This window comes from Arachis stenosperma, chromosome 1, assembly GCF_014773155.1.
Source record: "Arachis stenosperma cultivar V10309 chromosome 1, arast.V10309.gnm1.PFL2, whole genome shotgun sequence".
In the NCBI taxonomy this organism is placed as follows: Eukaryota; Viridiplantae; Streptophyta; class Magnoliopsida; order Fabales; family Fabaceae; genus Arachis; species Arachis stenosperma.
In genome coordinates, this window is record NC_080377.1 from 6,153,138 (window position 1) to 6,165,743 (window position 12,606).

The following is a 12,606-nucleotide window of genomic DNA, read 5'->3' on the forward strand; positions in this document are numbered from 1 at the left end:
AATGATGCAGTAGAAGGAAGTAGAGAGAAAAATGGAAAAAGATTATTTATTTCTATTAAATGAGAACAAGAATACATGAATAATTTGGAATAATACATGTTTTAGCAATTAATTATGTTAAGTGGATATAAAAATTAACTATTAAATTAATTATTTATATATCAAATACAATTCGAATATGAAATATATATTAAAAAAATTAAATAATATATATTTATTTATATACAAATATATAATAATTAATTTTGTAGATATACATAATATGCTGACTAATTTATTAAAATTATTTAACTAATTTTTTAACTAGTTTAATTGTCCATGTGTGTTTTTTTTATCATTTCTATCAACATAACTAACATTAATTTTATTATTTGAACTCTTTTAGTTGTTCTGATTAGAGTTGTTTATGATTTATAGATTTGGTTTAATTTAACTCAAATTCAGTTCAGTATAAATAAAAATTGGGTCAAACCCAAATTAAAGAAGATCCAATCTATCAATCGAGTTTGGGTCAGTATTTGGATTTTTCGACCAGAAATTATTTTTAATATGGAAAGAGAGATGATGTTTTAGTTGAATATTGATATTTGAAGTATTTTACAGTATTGTGGACATTGTCCAACACGTCCCCCACGTGTTAGCTAAGATGCTGCCACGTGTCTAACACACCCTCCACGTGTTGGCCAGAATGCTGCCACGTGTCCAACACGCCTCCCACGTGTTGCAACACGCCCTCCACGTGTTGACTTTCCATCTAAAAAATCCATCATCTGTAATTACACCAAATATTCCCATTTTCAACAAAAACACTAATATTTTTTTCATATAAAAAAAATTAGCCTCTTGCGACTCGTTTTAATAATAAATAATCTACAGTCTCTTAAATGGATCTCATATCACAATAAATCACTTCTTAATTTGTCGAATTAAGAGATACTGTAAATAATAAAAAAAAATAACAATTTAGAGTTACACCCACTTAATCTTATCACATTCAGAGGCGAATCTAAGGGGCCTAAAGTGGCCATGGTCCCTCCCCATTTTTCTTAAAAGAAAGTAGTATTATTAGTTTATTATTATTATATAATTAATATATATATATATCTATTAATTATAGATTAAATATATTTTAATATATTACACACTAAAAAAAATTATATATTAGTAATTTAATATGTATAAATTATAATGTGTATTATAATATATTAGTAATAATTAAAAAATAAGTTAAAAACCAATAAAAACTTATAAATATATAAATAATTGAAAAGTTATTAAAATATATAAGTTTGGATTAATGTAAAAAATTAACAATTATAAAATAAATTTTATTTGGATTTTTTCTATGATAATAGTAACAATTGAATAGACTTTTTAAATAATAAAAATTATTAAAATAAGATGAAAAATGAATTTTTACCAGATTATATGATTATATATGTTGAAAAAAAGAATGTTTCAAAATTTATTCTAGATGATAAGTTAATAATTTCAGTTATATGAAATATCACATAACAAATTTAAAAATACCAAAATCGTAAAGTATGTAGTTGAATGTAAATTTTTATATAATATAATTATTAATTTTGATGACCTATATACTATAAATTATATTTTGTTGATTTTTATTATATTATATTTTAATTTATTTTGTATTTGATTTGGTCCTCCTCTTATAAAATTTTTGGATCTGTCATTGATCACACCCAACTCTCTCTCTCTCTCTCTCTCTCTCTCTCTCTCTCTCTCTCTCTCTCTCTCTCTCTCTCTCTCTCTCTCTCTCTCTCTCTCTCTCTCTCTCTCTCTCTCTCTCTCTCTCTCTCTCTCTCTCTCTCTCTCTCTCTCTCTCTGTGCAAACCATCACATTAGTGCCTCGCCTTTCCCTCTTTGTCGCAACTAAGAATGACAAACGAAGCGAAACCAACCGTGCCGACTCGCGTAACTCGCTAAGAAAGATAGTTGGACAAAAAATTTGAGACCGCTAGAATAAAAAAGTCCGCCTAACTCGCATCACAAAATTTATGGGTTTTGGCGGGGTTTAACGGGGCGGGACGGATTTGTCTGCGAGCTCGCAATTCTATCTTTTTAATTATGATAAAAAATTACTCAAGCCCATATTAATTCTATTTTGGACAATATTTGTTTTGGTTTAGATAATGTTAGTTTCATTATTTTATTTCAAAAAATTTGGTTAATGATTATATTTACTAGATATTTATAATTATAAATTCTTCGGTGTTTGTAAATTTAGAAATTATAATTTTTGTATAATTATGTTTAAGTATAATTTCAAAAAACTTAGTTTGATGATTATGTATATTTTGGACAATGTTTGTTTTACTTTAGACTATTTTTTTATTGAAATATTTGTGAAATTATATATTTTTTAATATTTAATAATTTAATAATTCTTTCCAAAAAAAATTTGGAGGGCCTAGTCCGCCAACTAGCCAATCTGCCGTTAGGCAGGGATGGGTAAAAATTTGGGACTGTCTCACTAGGCTAGGCGGGACGCGCAGGACGGGGCGGGCTTTTAGTTGGGTGGGGAGGGACAGGCTAGCCCGCCTACCACCCCTAATCACAACGACCCCATTTGCCTTTCCCTCTCCCAAGGGCTTTGTCTCACTATCGGAGTTCCAACACTAGACTGTGCTTCTTGGGCTTGGATCTCAACTTTAATTCTGTTCATCGCCAGATTTGAGTGCTCTGTCATCATTGCCATTATCGTGCGTCTCGTTCTCCATCATCGTCGCCTTTTACTGTTCTCCGTTTCCATTGAATTTAACAAATTAATATTTTATATGTTTTTTTGCTGTTGATATTGTTTTGCAATTTTACTGTGCATCAACCTTGATTTTATTTTCTTTTTTTTTTTTGCAATGTTATTGTTAATCCATCTATTGATCTATCTGTTGGTTGTCTTCATCATCAATTTTTGGTTCTGAGACATGATTTTAAACCCGAGTAACCTAGCAAAAAGTCGATACTTCATTGGCTTAAATTGTTACGATTTTATCGGATTTTAGGATCATATGGGTCTAGAAAATAGATCTGGTTATAATTTAGCTAGGGCTAAATCTGGACAAAAAAAAAAAATTGGTACAATATGACCTATGAACACCCATAATTCTAACATCAACTATGATACATTACCCTTATGTTTTGACAACTCATAGCTTGGTTCTACAGTTCGTGAAGGTGGGAGATGATAGATAGATGCATTGCCAATATATTTAGGGTAATGCTAGGTAACCAATAATTTTTTGAACAACATGAACAATTACCAATTAAATCAAAACACACTACACCTCTAAATTATCCACCTAAATCTTAGTATTAATTAGAATAATCATCCGCATACCTAGTAAAATGAACATCCGATATATCCATTGTTCATATTATTTAATATTTTCATTATCTACCTATATTTTTCATATATTTTTTTGGTCTTAGGAAGGGGTGCGTTGTATTGACTTTTTTTATGTAACATGATTTTTGACAAATTAAAGTATAAACCAATTTTAAAGTTCTTGCTCTTTTATTGTTAAATTACAATCTCGACCCAAATGGAGAGAAGAATTTCATGAAGGATTTATGATTGATTACATATCCATGCCATATTACAAAACCATCCCACAAGTCCCTGAACATGTAAAAAGACAAAAAGTTGTAACTTAACATCATGTATCCTTGTCTTGGCCAACAACCACTCAATATATGTGATCTAATATAAGTGTATCTCTTTTGTATTCTACTTTACAAATTTTATTACCAAAGAAGTAATATTAGTTTCATATTTTAGATTGAGATTTGTTGATTAAGAAAAATAAATATAATTTAAAAATTTCATTAAACACATTTAATGTTTGCTCAATTTCTAAATTACTAGAAAAAAATTTTATAAGTCATTTATTACAAATAAAAATAATCTAAAATAAAAATGACACATTTATTGTAAAACACCTCAAACATGTTTATGAGTTACAAACCCTAAACCCATCACCTTAGAAAAAACGAAGAGTTGATTCTAACATCTAAGAAGTAGAGATAGCAATGGGATGAGTTTTCATATTACTTGACCCCATCCCACTCTACCTTATTCTATATAGACTCCATTTTACTACTACTTGCGGATAGTAAAATTATACATCCCAACTCTAAAACCAATTATTCTTTTATTAACTTATATGTGCGAGTAACGACTAGTACACTCTGATTTCAAGACCCCACCCGCCCCAAATAGTAATTTGAGTCGATAATTAAAATCAGTCTCGATCGATGAGATAAATCGAATTGGGCACTTACAAATACAAATTGTACTACCATCTCTACTCAAAAGTACAAATCATATTTTTTGGCTCAAAAAATGTGTTAATCAAATTATACCATTTGAAAAGAAAAATCTTCCCAGTCATTTGTTCCAAATATAAAATTATGAGTAAAAGACAAATTCGTCCCTAACCTTTTTTGCTGCAGACTTTTTCGTCCTCGAGGGTTGGAAAATACAGTAATGTGCCTGACTCCCCAGAAAATTGGACATTTTTACCCCTCCGTTAGAGTGTCTCCATTTAGCCTTGATGGAAAACGGTGACGTGGCTCCCGTGAAGCTGAGCTGGCCGTAACGGACTGCCACGTCGGCTGGGCTTTTCAAAAGGGGACAAATATGTCCCCAGAGCCCAAAACGCTGACGTTTCTCCCCAACCTTTCGAAACTAAGCATAACTCACATACGCAATACATATAACACCAAAACGATCAAAATCCCTCCCCCTGTTTCTCCCTCCAAAAATTGCATTATGTGGAAGAGCAATCAGCGTGCGGTGAAGTAGATGTCAGAAGCAAGAAAGAAGGTTATTGTGGAGGTTAGCACCGCCATCTTCCTGTTAAGGTAAGATCGCCTTCTTTACTCCTGAAGTTTTTGTAGTTTTTACTATGGGTGAAGTGATCATGTTTGCATGTTGACAGTGTGTGTAACAGTGGTGTAATGAAGGCTAAAAATTGTTTTTAGAGCATGGTGTGTAGTAGTCGTAGGAGGTATTGAGTTAGGACAACGGGGGGTTCGGTAATAAATTTTAAATTTTGTATGGTAGTACTGACACATAGGTTGGGGAGAAACGGCAGCGTTTTGGGCTCTGGGGACATATTTGTCCTCTTTTGGAAAGCCCAGCCGATGTGGCAGTCCGTTACGGCCAGCTCAGCGCCACGGGAGCCACATCACCGTTTTCTGTCAGGGCTAAACGGAGACACTCTAACGGAGGAGTAAAATGTCCAATTTTCTGGGAGGTCAGGGACATTACCGTATTTTTCAACCCTCGAGGACGAAAAAGTCTGCGGCAAAAAACGTCAGGGACGGATTTGTCCTTTACTCTAAAATTATATTCTAAAAGCATTGTTTATAGAGTGTAAGTTATCGAATCGAATTGAAAATTATCCCAAAATTGAAATGAAATCTACAACAACTGATTTGAAAACTGAAAAAAACTAGTTTTTTTTCCTTACAAAACTAATCGGTTTGGCTCGATTTTTGGTTGGCTTAATGAAAACGGAACGAAAACAAACCGAATCAAAGATTAACTTGCAGTGCTATATGTTTTTACTATTTCACCCGTTAACCTAACATAAAAAATCATAAGTTTGAGTGAGTAACTCACGATCTCGAAGTATGCAACGCCTCCCTCCTTCTTATGAAGAATCTCATAATCTCTCTCCCTCCTTCCTCTGTTCTCTTCCATAGAGCATTAGGGTCTCCCTCCATCTAGTCGTAGACCGTAGCCATCTCCCTCCCTCCTCCTCCATCCTTTTCCTTCCCCTCCATCCTTCTCACGCAATCTGGGATGGTGGTTTGTTCCTCGTTGCGCCCTCATAAGTTTAGGGTCCCATCCGCGACAATCTTTTCTGTCACCAAGCAAGAATCTCGCGCTGCCACAAAGCATCTCTCCATCGCCAAGAAGCCCACGCCGCCACGAAGCACCTCTCCGTCACCAAGATCCCTACATAGTTTCCAGTTAGCCAAGAACCTCGCGCTGTCATCAAGGCCTCTCCTGCAATTGAACAATGTCTTCTTCGAAAGTTAGTATATGCCCTAATTTTTGGAATAAAATTTGTTGTTGTTGATGGTTCTTCTATTGCTGATTTGCTAGCCTTAATTTGTTGCTGTTGCTAGCCCTAATTTGTTGTTGTTGCTGCTAATTTATTCTTATGGCTGTTGTTGCTGATTTGCTGCTAATTTATTGATGTTGTTCCTAATTTCTAATTTTAAAATTTGTTGCTGATTTGTTGCTAATTTATTATTGTTGCTGTTGTTGCTGTTTTGCTGCTAATTTGTTGTTGATTTGCACACAAAATTGACTCCGTATTTTTCCAACAATTTGTTGTTGTTACTGTTGCTGTTTTGCTGCTAATTTGTTGTTGTTGTTGTTGCTGATTTGCTGCTAATGTATTGCTGATTTGCACACAAAATTGACTCCGTGTTTTTCCAACAACAATGGATTTTAAGGAGTTTATTGAGGAGTTTGAAAATTTTAAATTAGGTATGCAAAAAAATTTAAAGTTCCTTTCATAAATTATGCACATTGCTTTATAGTTTGTAATTTATATTGATTTTTTTATTTTATTTTATAGAAATTGTACTAACAAAAGAAGATAATGATAAATCTGGTGTGGATTCGGATTAATCATAGTGGTTGGTTTTGTTTTTCATTTATTTTTAAAGTGTGTTTGTTAGTTTGTGGTTTGGATTTAAGACGATGTTTGTTAGACATTTTTAAATGTATTTATTTTATATTTATGTGTATTTATTTTATGTTTAGTTATTGAGATGAATTGAAATTGTATTGAAAGATTTTCTATTGAATTACTCTCGTACGTAGTAATTAGCACATACAACAACGATGTTCATATCTGTGAACTATTGTTATTATGAAAATAAAAATTATACATTGAAAAATTAAAATAAAGCGTGGCATTGTGACAATTATTCATGTTAAATGTTAACAAAGCCTTCCAAGAGAGTAGGACGATCGAGTGATATTAGAGCATATATATGATTAAGTCAAACAAATAAAGCTTCTAAAAACAAAATTCCAAATAAAAATTCCCACTCATTAACAAATATATAGAATAGTAATAAGATGAGGAAACAATAATGCAATCGTTTTCATACCCAAAAAAAAAAATCAAGCATATATCTCTCTCAAAGGCAAATGAATGGAACTTTACAAGGAATTTAGTGAAGTCTATTTTATTTATTTTTAATTTTTAATTTATAGGTTTGAAATATTTGTTATGGAAAGCCACGTTGGTTTACGAAAGCGTTATATGAATAAAACTAATTAAATGAAACAATATATATGTTCAAAAAAGTTGAGCCAACATCATGTGGGAGAAAATGAAATACTACTATATATCTTATCGTTTTTGTTTCACACTTATGCATTGAAATGAAAACATGGGTTTTTTCTTCTTGGTTTCATGCATGAAATATTGAAATGAAAACATGTTAGAAGCATATTCTAGCTATGTGCCATATAGAATTTGCCAAAATGCTATGTATATATATGTATGCCTTTTTATTAATCATCGATTGTCATTATCATTAATCATGTGTTGCTCCCATCCCTCTTTTGTTACTTATAGTTTGGCCTATAGCATAACTTCTTTTAATTAAATTATATAAACTCTATTAAGTATATACTAAATTCAGTCACCAATATAAAATATGTATTAAAAATAAATTAAATTAAATATATATTTATATACAAATTTATTGGACTGATTTAGTAATTGATTTTTTATGTGCAAATAATATTTTTGAAATTCTATATATAATAATATACTAATAATGTTACATAATCTTTTAATTATATATGTTTTTTTAGATGATCATTCACTTATAATTAATCAATAAAAAAAATGTTATTTTTGCTAATGTAATGTTTTATAATTGAATACACTTATAAAATTACTTTACATTAATAGTATGTTAAAATTAAATTTCAATCATATAAATGAATTTCATTCATAAAATTGTACCTCCTAAGATTCATACGGTGAACAAAATTTTCATTAGATGTTTTTCTTAATGTTTTTTAACGATTGTTTTAAAGAAAAAGATTTTTTTTGTGATTATAAATTTTGGAACATTTAATAGATTGAATATAAGCATTGATAATTTAACATTTTTATCTTTTCAACTAAAAGTTTTTGTTTTACAACCTTAATAATGCTCTTACACACTCGCTCGTTTATAACATCTTTATAGTAAGAAAATTAAAGTAGAAGATAATATAATATTATTGTATGATTTGAACCCTCCCATCATAGTTTAACCCAAATTGATGAAGTTATAACAAATTAAATTATGGTAAACTCAAGGTAATCCAGGAGGCTGACCTGATTATATCACTAATTACTATTTAACTATTTCACATAATCTTATCTTAAGCTAATATGTGTAGATTTTCCATTACCTATTTTATTCAAGCTCTGAACATGATAATTTATTTCACTATCACTATAAAGATAGTGACTTGAGCATGAAGAAAGAATATTTCATAGAAAAGTGAAATGATTATAAACTGAATGAATCACTATGATTAAGCTTATTGAATGTACATTATGTTACGCCATATATGTATACTACATACACAAGCTAATAAGGCTAAAGTGAGAAATCTTAACTAATATAACAGAATATGTTATTATTAATTAACCTTGACAATCACAATTCAAAGATATATATTATTATTGCCTTGATTGGTGGTCTGTTGTCATCACTTGCACTAATTATCCAAGCATTAATACATCGTGAAAAAGTCAAGAGATTTAACACATTTATTAAGCCAATATATTGAATTAGTACTTAATTTTTATACTATTAAATTTTGAAATTTAAAATTTAGTATTTAAGATTTAAACTTATCTAAATATTGATAAAAAAAATTTTAAATTTTGTTGGTCATATATCATTATTTCGTTAAGACTTGGAAATTGTTATTGTCAGAGACATATTATTGGACAAAGGATCGGAGAGGAGCTTAGTTTTGACAATGAAAGGGCTATAATCTCCCAAAATTTTTATAAAAGAACTAGTAGTATTATTATAAAAATAAATGTAGTTAAATTGATTTAAGTCACATATTTTTATATTAAGTTTGTGGAATTAACTCTATTTATTCAATCTTTTTTATTTTAAACATTAATATATTGGACTTGAATTTTAATAGACTTTTTTAAATTAAAAATTTTATTGATTTATTCATACAAATTAAAATATCATTATTATTATTATCATTTATTATTATCATTATCAACAAGATTTTACAATTTTAATATTACGATTAATTGTAGTAAAACTAATTTCTTTTATCTATATAGTTATTTATTTTACAATAACATCTTGGTTTGGACTTTAATAGACTCTTACAAATTAAAAATTTTATTGATTTATTTATACAAATTAAAATCTCATTCTCATTATTATTTATTATTCTCATTATCAACTAAATCTTATAATTTTAAGGTTGCAATTATTAGTTGTAGTAAAATTAATTTCTTTTATCTATAATGTTATTTATTTTACAATAACGTCTTGGCTTGGACTTTAATAGACTTTTACAAATTAAAAATATTATTGGCTTATTTATATAAATTAAAATCTCATTCTTATTATTATTTATTATTTTCATTATCAACTAGATCTTATAATTTTAATGTTAAAATTAGTTGTAGTAAAATTAATTTCTTTTATCTATATAGTTATTTATTTTATAATTTTAATTCTAAAATTTTTAAAGTATTTTATAATATCTGTCTATATAATTATTTATTTATCATCGTATTAATAATAAACTTAATAACAATTATATTATAAATTTTATTTTAATATAAATACTATTATATAATTTTATGTTAAAACTTTTTGTCCTTCAAAAAATCTCTTCAAACTCCATGACTGTTTAGACAACAACTTATTGATAAATAATAAATTATTAAATAAAGTTTAAATTTATGATAAATTTATTCTTAACCTATTAAGTTGGGGGATATTATGAAAAAAATAACTTAAAATTTTGGAAAAAATGATTTCACGATATGATATCATAATTTTTATAATCGAAAGATTTAGAGTTTAATTTTTATTAGACAAAAAAAAATTAGCGGCATAAAACAAATTATAAAAAAAAAAGAGAAAATAAAAAGAAAGTTTGTATAAAAATTCAAGTAAATTAAAAAAAGTCTTATTTAAAGAATATGTTAAAGATATAATTATTTATGTTTTTTTTATCAATATAAATTTTTTAACGAAATAATTTAATGAAATTTGCAAAATACTAGCTTGTAGTAATCTTGATCAAGCTCATTTTGTCTTTTCTAAGATATTCTAAAATCATTTGTATTTCTTTCCAGTGATTAGTATCAGGATCACTACTATATTTTGAAAGCTTACAAATCGCAAATGATATATATTAGGCCTTTTACAATACATCACATTCACATGCATAAGACTACCACAGTGAAACAAAATTTAAAAAGTTGTCAAATTTGATTTTAAAAAATTGTACTTTTTTGTATTAATAATTAAAATTTTGAATTTTTTTCTTTTTTAGCCGAGTCTAAAATGAATTTTTGCTTGCCTTGGTTTCAAATAAAACTGATTAATATTGGATATATTTTCACAATGAGATACTAAATGAAATGAAAACAATAAAACAAAAATTAGAATCCTTAATGCAAGTTTTTTAGTTAAACTCATGAAAAAGTATTTTTAATGTTTACAATATTATCCTAATTTGTATGTTTTACATGTTTTATTTAATATTTTAATTTATTTTGATGAAAATAATTGAGACCGAGAACTTTCAGTAATCTTAAAAAAAACATTTTAATATATTCAATATTGCATATTTTTTCATTTTAATTCATGTGGTTGAAAATTATAGATTTTTTATTTTAATAAATAAAATAAATATATTAATTATCGAATTAAATAATTTCAAAAGTTATTACTGAAATCCGTCATCTTGTCATATCTCGTTTACCCTGTGTACAAGATGAATTTACACGTATTTCGTTTACAGTGTAAATGAGATAAGACATGTAAATGTCATACGTGTATATCTTGTTCACACTTGAAACAAGATATGTGTAAATTCATTTCGTTCACATGATATATATGGTGAATTCTACCCAACTCCCTCTGAAATAACATGTAAATATTTTAATATTTTAAGAAATTATATAATTACCTATCTAAAATAATAAATTAAAAATAACCTAACTATAGTTAAGATAATAACCAATTAAAGTGTGACACGTAACTTACATGTTATTTTAGAGAGGGTTAGGTAGAATTCACCTATATATATATTATATATATATATACACTACTTTCTTTTCTTTTTTACTCCTTTCTGAGCATATAATAAAAAATTACGATGATGGCACGTGCAGCTGATAATGACAGAAACATCAACAGGCTGAACGACATTTCGCATTACGTTAGAATAGTCGATTTTGTGGTTAGTTTTAATTTATTGTATTTTAAAAAGTCCTATATAGATAAATGTGTGTATATAGCTATGGTTAGGATAATAGTGAAGAAATAGAATATAGCTTGTATAGTTAGCATGCAATAGGTAACTGATAGAATTTTAAAACTCTCTTTTATTTCACTTGTCTTAGGTTATTAGTTCATAATTATTAGCTTGGAATGCTATCTAATTTAGTTATTTTACCTCCTTTTAATTTAATAATTAGAGTCTTTTTATATCACATATATTAAAACTTACGGAATAAGACTTTTCTAAAAAATATGCAACTAGATATATAATTACATTATTATTTATAAAATCTATAATTTCTAAAGAAGTATCTATTTAGGTTTAATATTATTTTTTTATATATGTAAGAGAAAATAAAAACATGATAGGAACTTTAAAAAAATATATATATGCACCTATTTAAAAAATTAGTGACATTGTACATTGTACGTTAAACTTAAAAGAACCAATAAAAATTTTAAAATTACTTATTGATAATTGTGAACATATATTTTTTTTTCAAAGGCCTCGCCTTCTACCACCCTGCCGAGTGAGTCATACCCTTCCTCCACCGGACGCCATCGTTCCGTATCTGAGAGAGGCTGGATTCAGAGACACAGTGCCTCTCAGGGACTTCACATTCGATAATGCCCTGATTACGGCATTCGTGAAGCTATGGCGTTCGAAGACGTACACGTTTCATCTCTCGTGGGGTGAGGTTACTATCACCCTGCAGGACGTTGCGTACCACCTAGGGCTATGCACCCACGGGGACCTTGTTGGGGGGTGCTTCCGTGACTTTGGTAGGTGGTACCACATGGAGATGTGGCAGTTGGTGGAGCGGCTGTTGGATGCTAGGCCTCTGGTGACTCCACAGCAGGCGACATAGAAGAAGGAGTCGTTCACATTGAAGCTGGTGTGGCTGCGGGATTGTGTTCGACAGATGCCTATTATGGACGACCCAGAAACCCTCCGACAGTACGCTAGATGCTACATCATGTTGCTGATCGGAGGATATCTGATGACGGACAAGTCGAACAATTTGGTCCATTTCCGATGGCTCCCAC